At 40.5% G+C, this 10,338-nt stretch overlaps 1 long non-coding RNA gene across 1 annotated transcript; it reads right to left on the minus strand.

The window, feature by feature from the left end:
* Positions 1-6,126: 6,126 nt before the first annotated feature.
* On the minus strand, positions 6,127-9,516 carry LOC147755017 (uncharacterized). The gene is made up of 2 exons (XR_015330226.1): positions 8,693-9,516; positions 6,127-7,661 (listed from the first exon to the last, which is right to left on the minus strand). It is a non-coding gene; the product is annotated as an uncharacterized LOC147755017 (long non-coding RNA).
* Between the last annotated feature and the right edge of the window lie 822 nt (positions 9,517-10,338).

The raw sequence follows: 10,338 nt of genomic DNA on the forward strand, positions 1-10,338 counted from the left end.
TTTTCTTTACAATAGAAAGTACTTAGGAAATGGTAGATATTATACTTGAAAAAAAAACTAGATCCCCTGTAGTCAAAAAATGGTTTAGGTTCCGCCGTCGACATATATTGAACAATACATGTGAGTGAGAATAAAAAGGTTATATGTAAAAAAAACCTGTCTTCTACCTACGTCTGTCTAATTATCTTTAAAAAAAAATAAATAAATAAATAAAAAAAAAGATAAATCTTAAAAAACTGAAAAAAAACACCGGGAACCTATATTTTTAATTGGTGCAAAATTTCTGGCGCAGGTGTTGCGTAAGTTAAACAAGAACGACACAAATGTGGAATATCAGAAAACTAGCTGTACAGTTTACAATTGCAACAAGATATCTGTACCTGATACTGGTACTTGAGGACTAACTACGATGACACTATCGTACCACTGAGATGAATTTGATCAAAAATATTCTCTTAATTTTCAGGAGTCGTGTACAGCTTCTAGAATTTCCAAAGGAGCGTGTTTACTTTGAGATGGTACGGAGTACTTACTTGTGAAAGAACTTTGAATAAACCTTTGCATTTGGGATTTCACACGAAAGGGGTTTTCGAATTAGAGCCATACGTCCATAACACAGTTATATCTACTTCATTTAGCCTTGTTTTTAATATCTAATACGATTGTATCATTCAAGTAAAACTACATACAAAATAGTGTATTCTGCTTAAAAGAATCCTTGTGATAATCTTACTAATTTAAGCTAGCTTACTAAAAAGCGGGTTGCGGACACGCGGAGACACAGGAGGATCTAGTTTATGAATCCGTTTTTTAGGTTTAAATATTTCTTTATTGTTAAACAAGAATTAGCTCGTGTTATTTTTTTTTTCTATTAGGTCCATAAAAAATATGGAAATAATTCACTCGGTATAGATGCCATACTCGCAGCCTGTGTTACTAAATATTATCTTGAAAAGTGCATTTATCTAGAGCGTCATCTGTGTACGAGCTGAGTTGACTAGCGACTGACCAAAGTAGCTGATAGGAAAAATCTACTTGATTTTATGCGAGTACGTTTCACATAACCGAATTATACGAAATGTTCAATACGATTCACATTAGCGCATGTTGTAGCTAGAAAAAAGGGGTCACGCGATAAATTGAACAGCTTGATTTGCCGCTGTGAACGATAAGTTTCAGTTTGGAACAGAGCCACCAGGCTGATCTATTTGGCATACAATTAAAGTGACGTTTGTACTTAGAACTTTGCTTGTACGTCTCTAATCCGTAAAAGTTCTATTCAAAATACTAAGGTCTGCTAGCTTGATTACCACGCCAGTCGCGAGAGGATAATCTTAACAATTGAGAACAATATGTATTATTAATAGTCAGCTGCATATAATATGAGTTTAATTTGGCGAGTTTGATAAGCTGTTACGTAGTTAGACCATTGATTCAATTTTGTCAGAAACAGAATTTGTACAGAAGCCAATCAATTCTATAATCTGCCTTAGTTTTTCTATATCTTATCAGTTTTTTTATATAAAAAAAAAAAAAAAAAAAAAAGTTTAAAGAAATGGAAACCTTCTAAATGGAAAGTTTCAGCACTTTCCATTCACGTCCTAATAATAGCAGTATTCAAAATAAAGAATGTTTACGCACCGTAATGTTTCTTAGCAAGTGATAATGTAAACACTTTGTCAACAGGAAGAATTGGTATATATGTGTATATACACATATATAATATTGGAGTCGCATACATTGAGAAAACACAGTGTGAAAGGAAATCTATGGCCAAATACTAACAATGAAAATGAGCAATATTATTGCAAGGGTAAAGCGAGGTCGCCATTTCTCAGTGACCATCGTACGTATCGACTCCTATAAATAGCACTAAGCATAATTGTTCAAGTGAACCATCTCCTTATAACTGGCATGATGAAGGATATACATCATTCATCCGTCAAGCATTATTTTCTATGTCTTCAAAAACCTCCTTGGTGGGTAAACATACGGCTCCACAAGCTCTTAGTTGGCTATCGGTATATTCTCAACTGATATGACAGAAGTATGGCTTAATATAAATTGTCCGTACCGATTTATTTGTCCAAATGCCTCTTAACTGTTAAATGTATCTAACGATAGGAACGGTGATATTAAAAGTTTTTCCTTATTGAAATGACTAGATTGGATTGGAACTAAGTATTTTTACATTACGGACACCTTTTAAACGTAAGTAGACTTTTGGATAGGCTGTAAGCGTTTAGACTTGCCTGATAAGTAAACAGTCGACTTGATAAACAATGACTTTGTCGGCGAATGCAAAACGTAATTATCATTTTTACCTTTAAATGTAAATACGAGGCCCTAGAGGGCCGCAAAAATCAAGCGAAAAGCAAACTACCTTCCGTAAGTCAAACGGTGCCTACTGTGAATAATATCATTTCTTACCATAATATAACAAGATCCAAGGTGGAACTTTATCTCGAATCGGTGCTCGGTCAAACCGAGCTGAGTGCGTATCAGTTGGCGGTCTCAGTCTGAATCTACGTAAAAAATTGCCTTTTACCGATAGAAGTCTATTAGATATTTTGTTAATAAATCGGTGCTCGTAATGTAAACTAGTATGACCGTCTATACCGGCATAACTATAACAGAACGAGTCTGAATTAAACAACTCTCGTAGAGAGTCGTAAAGAATAGGTAATAGTCTGCTCGGCAAAAGCGGTAGTCGATCATTGGCCGAATGCGAACAGATCGAGAAAAAATGTTTGATCTATAATAATGATAGCAATAATAATAAAGGTGAATTCTGGCGAAAGCTAGTTTACCCATGACGTCGCAAAAGTTGTCTCGAGTAAATTCAGGGAATACGTGGAAATATTTTGTTGCATTTCTTTCAATATTTGTGCATTCCATGATGCGACTGTAGGTGACGCGACGGACTAACAGGCCACAATTAATGACAACTATTTTTCTTCAGCGGTCCAAGTCCATCTGTTCCTAAATCTCTAAAGGAACTAAACAACTAGAAACAAATGAAAATACGACAAATGAGCTAGATAAATTGATATAACAATTACTATAAACAATAAATTCGAGCGCTACTGAATTTACGTCCTTAGTCGTAAAAGCACTTCAGCTAGCTTCACTATTTGTCGCTGCGTGGCCCTATCGCTCCTGTCCGTCCGTCCGTCCGTCTGTCCTTATTGAAGCGTCTCGACATAACTTACAACCGCCATATTTCATGATAGTGCTTTTTACTGCACGGTGATCTCATACCATGAAGCCAATGTTCAGAGTCGATCCTGTTACCCAAGTATGGAGTGAGCGAATACGTGAACGTCTGTATTGTTGCCATTCGCTATCATTTACAATACAAACAACATGCACCTTTCGCAACCCGCTTTCTCATGGCTGGGGGAGCCAAAATAATCTAGATGCTTAGCTCACCGCTCCAGCAGACTATAGGCAGCATATCGCACATCGATAGTACCGACAACATATATATGTATAGAACGCTTTTTGGGGAATACGATGCGATAAATAATTACCCCCCACGGGTATGTTCGCTGGGTGACATTTTCTGCAGACAGTAAGATCTGCGAGGACGAATTTTAGCGGGTGCCAACATCAATTTCCGTTGTTGAATTCGCAAAAAAATATGGACGGCTATTACTAACAGATGAGTACTGATAACTGCTAGCTCAATGTAGTATTCTGCAACGTGCTTTGCTCCGAATGATTTTCTCTATTAGATCACGTTGAAGTACGCATCGAAAGCCCACCTCGACCGAGCTGGCCAGATAAGTCGAAAGAGTGAGTTTGACAAATGAGACAATCGAACGTCTCCTGCTCCTGCAGCCATCGCCGTCAGCCATACGACCGGCGTAAACTACCCTACACAGACACATATGCGTTCTAGATGTACTGGTTTTCTCTATTCTTACAATATCTATCGCTGTTCTGTTATGTCACTCCCATAGCGACGGCAAAGCTCTGCAGGGTCGCTTCGACGTAGAGCACCTTATCGCGTTCACTTGTGGCTTTCAAGTATTGCCCGTTTGACCAATCGAGCCTCCAGGCTTGTCTCGCCTACGCGTAGTCCTGTTCGTATGCGAGCGCACGTGCGCGTCATCCGTCAGCCTCGTATAACAACAACTCTATGCGTTATCAACCACTAAACAGCGAAAGCGAGGTAATCGGCAGCTCAAGAGGGAAGCGGCTTTCGCCGCTACCGTCGCGGCAGATCATCATCGCTGTTCGTCGTTCTCGTTATAGCATCTATTGAGTCCAAATACCAGGTTTTGCTGCGGTTTCTATTACAGCTGCCGACGGGGCTCGGGGGGTTTGGCGATGGAGTTCCATCTGAAATAACACCGAACGCAAAATTAACTCCGCCGTAGATTGTCGAGTCGCAGACGTAGATGCAGTCACAGAGGCGACTATTAGTTAAAACTATAAAGGTTAGTAACACGGGGGTCGATGCTACAAGTAACCTTCGACTATCCATGGGGTCACAACAGACTAAGGATGTCGATCGGTTAGAGATCTAATAATAGATAAGGACTCGCGGTGACTTTTGCTCAGTCTTTCCGTTTGTTTAAAGAAGGCTGTCGGAGCAAGCCGAAAAAAAGGATAGCAATTAATAAGGCGCCTATGTGTGCTCCCAGCTAGAAGCTGGGTCGAACAAGTGGCTTGCAAAGGCAGTCGACGAGACTGAGCCCCTAACTGCCGACCCAATAGTGACGGTAGTTGAAACAAAGGCGTTAATTGCAGCTATATTGACGTATAGATCTAACTAGTGGTTACGTTTAAACGCCAGAGGACCACAACCATAGCTAATAATATTTGAGTATGATAGGAAATGTGAGCAGACATCAGGCTTAGAATAGAAAAGGAGAAGGAAAAACGTTGTGTGGTGTAAAAAAACTGTAGTAGAATATATTCGAAATAACACTTTCATCTCGCAGTGTATTGATTGGCAGCGACACAGATGAAACAGTCGTATGGCCTGCCACAGGCTCAGTTTTTTTGAGGGCGGATACCCCTGAGCACCCATACCCCTGCAACAAAGAATAATGCCTGCGAGTTCAATGAGTTTTTGAATATATTTTGAGTAGGTAGTGTATTGGCACTTATCCTGAATATATATACTATATAATTAATGAGATGATACTCGTTATTATAGATGATACTGTATGTCATGAATCAGCTCTGAAACGTAGGCAAGTATTTAAATATGTTTCAGTACCCCCATATAACCTTCATTCAGTTATCTGTGTTTTTAAATATACAAACTTTTAAATAATTTGGAAAATTCAAATGAGCGTCAGCTATAGATCGCAGCTGTAAATCCATATTTGCAACTCCAACGTCCTACCTACCTACCTACCCCATCAGAGCAGCGATGACTATTTAACTTGGTACCCAGTCATTAAGCGAATCAGCTGCTAGACACAATCTATTTCATAAATTTTATCAGCCCTTTTCATCACGAATCAATCAATCGTTATAAAGTATAAGGTTTGAATAATAATGCTCCTTTCATATATGACATGCTTTGTCTCTAATTTAAATTGTACTGGAGTAAACGGTCGAAATGAAAAAACGTAACGCTTTTTATGAACGTACTTCGGCGGAAGCCATGGATAGCGCTAGGGATTGCAGACGCGGGTCACCGGCGCCATGTTACGACGTAAAGGAAACGTATGCAAGTTTGCTAACAGACGCAAATTTGACGTATTCGTATAGCTTATTCTGTATTCTTACCTATAAATATCTATAAATCAACGGCTGTTATAGTTAGGAGGTTAATTTTTGTTTGTTTTTTACACCAACCATATCGAACAAAGGGGAAGCTTATATATGATATGGATGTGTATGAAATTGTCGGTACTAGTGATGATGAAACGTTGTAAGTTGAAATATATATATATATCTGCACGTGTGTTGTTGCATAAACGTCTAACCCAATCAAAAGTATTATGTTTATACTTTGACAGTAAGTAACTGGGGGTCTGGACATTCTATTCAAGGTACGGCTTGCTACTTTCCAGTCAGCGCCTACAATTCGACTGGGGTTACTGTTCGTCTACTACGTAAAAAGTACGGATTCGTTTCCACATTAAACATGTATCACTCTAGTAAGCAATATAATTTATTAAGTCCATATAAATTTAGTAGCCAAATTTTACGACTTCCCTTAATTTTTCCGAACAATTCCTTATTTCTTCGAAAAGTCGTTTATAAGCTTTTTTTTCGCTCTTAGAAGCAAAAATGTTTGTTTAATTCTTCACCAAAAGGTAAACGGTTTTGTGTGAAACTGGCTCAGAAATTAACAAAGATAACGCAAACTCGAGTTTCGGATTTCCTTTCACGCTAAATCTCTTTCTTCCTTACATAGAGATTTTCTGAAGGACCTCTCTCCACGATGCGCAAGTTCTAGTCAAAATAAAGTTTCTTTCACGTAACTCACACTGCGTAAGTGTAAGTTTTAGTTCACTCGCCTGAAAGCAAGACTTAATGTCCTTCTTTTGTACCTTTGCGACTCGTCCCCGACGTCCTTCGAAATTGCACAAAAACTTCACTCTTCGACGAGTGATTGGTACGCCCCATACGTCCTTACATAAACGTACACATGTGTCGTTACATAATCTCGCTTACAGCAAACTACATGTGCGTTGCGGATGCTGCGGACGCCGCTTGGTTCTGTCGTTTACCGGCTGGAGACCATCGCCGTGAAACATGACAATGTAAGCATCTACTCATTGCTACAGCAAGCTGACAATATCGATAGTCCTGCGGGGTCGTCTGGAGGCTTAGTTGTGCCTGTGGCGATTCCAGCTAAAAGGTTTCGCCACTAGGACGACGGGTATATGTCGGGCCAGTGGCCTAATGCTATATCGTCCAGGCCGTTTCGACATCATCGTAATAACGACCCGCGGTTTCGTTGCATTTTGCTCCTGGTTACTTGTTAGCTAAAACATGGTAATGCCACCGCCCTTAGTATCATCTCCAGCAGAGGATATGGCAGTTACATTGGTGAAATTAAACGCTGGAGTCCTCGCAGTCATGGATGGCGGCAGCAATAACAGTAGCGCTACAGGTATACGATGAGCTGTAAACATTGTATTACTGTAATACAAAAGGCAGACGTCGAGCTCAACAGACGTTCTTACTGCCAACTATCATTCGGTTCAATATATGCCGGCGTCCCCGCGTTGTTAGGCTGATAATGTTCGATATAGGCGGCGGTGATGTCGAGTTTGATGCCGCTGACGATAACGAGGTGCCCTGGTTGGTGGGACGGCAGATTAGGCCATTTCGGCAGCCAATACATGCATTCAAACAAGTTGTACAAGATATTTCATTTATTTGTCGAAACAGTGAACAGACGAGCAATCAAACAGCCACGACAAAACGGAGGAACGGCCGGGAAGTGGATGTTTCTGCTGTTTTGCTTTAACTGTGACTGCCCGCGACGGAGTCTGGTCGATGTCGAAAGTCTGGGGTGATGCCCTCACGCACTATGAACTACAGAAAGTTCTGCGCCGTGCATCAATACCGCCTCCGCCTAATATCACCGTACAGCTGAACCTCGATACAAGATAGCTATTGGCGGCCGCTGGAACAGCGAAGTTAACACCAACGGACGTAGAGATTGATTGGGAGACAGAAGGCTAATGGTGCGAACAAAATAAAAAACACACACACATTACACATATATCAAAAAGCCCCAACATCCAAACTTCTGTCAGCAATGGAACTAATGAGACCAGTGGACCAATTCGCTGATTCGATACCGACGAGAGGTCCTCTAGGGCGTTAAGGCAGTGTACCGAAACGTGATCGTCGTCTATTCATTGCACTTATCCCGCTCATAAAGGTCCGCTTGTTATTATCTATTATTACTGTAGTAACACTAATTTTCATACTTGATTAAGGGGCTTATCCATACATACGATCTGAGAGTTCAGTCTGCTATTGAAATAACTCAAGAAACACCAAGTTACGGTGTCGAGACTTAAGCGTCTTTAAGCTTGACCATAGTAGCTACATTTTTCCTCTTAAATGTCTATGATCCAGTGTATCCGAAGGTGCCAAACAAACGTAAGCAAGCAAAAAGGACCAATTTAAAGACTATAAGCAACTCCTCATCTACTGTTTGATGCCCTCGTCGCCTGGCCTTAATGACACTTTTTAGAAGAAACGCCTTAATACAGAGAATTTGTGTCCATGGATGCATGTTAATCTCATGCTACTTTGAATAATCCCGGTCGTTTTAATAACGTAAAATATGTTACACAGTTGCTGACGGCTCATTCGTATGAGTTATGAGGGCACAGGGGGGGACCAGCTTTCTATGACGAATTTCAGAAAAGCTTCAGCAAGTATGAGCAATAAAAACGCTCCTAAATTCCTCTAACTCCGATCAACCAAGGTACGATAAGTCTCAAAATAATACTAATATCAGAATTCGCATATCGTCTAAATGAAATTACAGCTACGGGTAGTCGGTAGGTTCAAAAAGTCGTAAAACCAGGGACTGAATAGCTCTCTGCCTTCGAACAGCACAAAAACGTATGACACAAGAGTTTGCCATACGAGGCAACTGTCGCATAGAAATGCCGTTCGCTTTGTGGCGTCGCAGAGATTTTTTGTGCTAGAAAAATAATATAACTTTTCTCCGAAGACTCCTAACAATAGCTACCTTACTTGACCTCTATAGGTGTATCGTCAGCCGAACAGATCGCTCTGAGGTTCATGAGGCGTCGTTCCAATAACTCTATATTTCCTTATATGTTTTACAAGTGGCACAGTTAGAATATTTGTTTTGAAAGTTTCGAACCGTTCTAATATGAAACCGGTTAAATTGAAAAGTCGGACTGCTCCTTGACTCTACTGTATAGACTACTATAAATGAATATTGTAAAGTTATGGAGTGTTTTACACGCTTGCAAGTAAGCTCTTTATTAGAAGCACACATCGTCAACACAGCTTAGACTTTGCTATACGTCGGTAAATGATTCGTCCGTTGAATGGACCTGCAGGCCACGTATTCTACGTCAACCAGATAGAGTAGAGAGGGTTTCCGCTGGAGCCACGCAATAGTGACAACTGATACATGATGCACCCAACTTCATTCCTGCCATGTTTAACTGCCGCTGCCGACAGCGGTATACCTTTAACGGTAGGGTGACAACGTTGGCCAACAGTTTTGAAAGCAATCACACGGAACGGAACGTCGCTAAGTCGGAGAGCCACTGCAACGACTAGTAGATGACAACGATGGACGCAGACAGCAGGGTGCGATACCGTTCTGCACAGGAGGCTGTCTAACTGGATGGCTGAGTTGGCACCGACAGGATTGTCAGATGTGCAGACTTTCAGACGGATTGCCGCCTGAACATAAATTGACGTCTGGCGCCACTCACGTAACGCTTGCCATTATCCATAGGTCTCTGTGACGCTTCAGACAGTAACACTCATTTAATTTCTATAGCAAACATGGCACAGTAGTTAGGTTTTAATGAGGTGGACCTTACGCTAGCGGCCACCAGATCCATTTCGACCTACTGCCTATCTTTGGAAAAAAGCGTACAAGACATGCAACGTATTAGGACAATTTGTTTATCTAGGGGAGGTTAATACCTGCTAACGTCGATTATTAAACAACAATGATACAATAGTAGGAGTCGCCGAAGCCTATGGATTCATTTTGTTTTAGATAGTTTACGTAAGGACATTGAGTTCAGACCTTTGTGCCAAAACACTGAGATATGTAGATGTTATGTAAAGGTGATCGATAAATGAATAGAGCAGCATGCATAATGTACAGATTGCAGACTGAAGGCTTGGCTATCTGCAATCATTAAACGTTTTCGACCGAGGGAGCCGTTGTTCTGCAATTTAGGCTTACATTGGGAACAAAGCGTTCCCTGTTCCCTGCGGATCCATGCATATGTATAGATATACTGCTAATGCGATTTTAACGTCCACAGAGATACATTTTCTTGTATTGTTTTATTAGAAATTAAACAACATATCCATTTATAGGTAAAAGAACTTATTGGGATTGCGTGTTTTTCTGGATTACCTACGTGTCCCTCCCCTAATCACTGCTAAAAGTATACTTGCGTAGGTGTAATGAGTCCGCGTGTGATTTCGTGTTGCATAGAAAACTAATGTACAACAATATCCTAGCTCCACAATGTCGACCTTCGCTAGATTTCAGCGGTATACGTAGCGTTCAATAGACCCGAGTAGCTGGATGTTTGATTGCTTATCTTATCTCCCATAATAACTGACCGAGGCAGCACAATCAAATTTGTTCAGAACACAACAATGTATTGTCAT

The sequence above is a fragment of the Varroa destructor genome, unplaced genomic scaffold (assembly GCF_002443255.2).
Source record: "Varroa destructor unplaced genomic scaffold, Vdes_3.0 BEIS01000006.1, whole genome shotgun sequence".
In the NCBI taxonomy this organism is placed as follows: Eukaryota; Metazoa; Arthropoda; class Arachnida; order Mesostigmata; family Varroidae; genus Varroa; species Varroa destructor.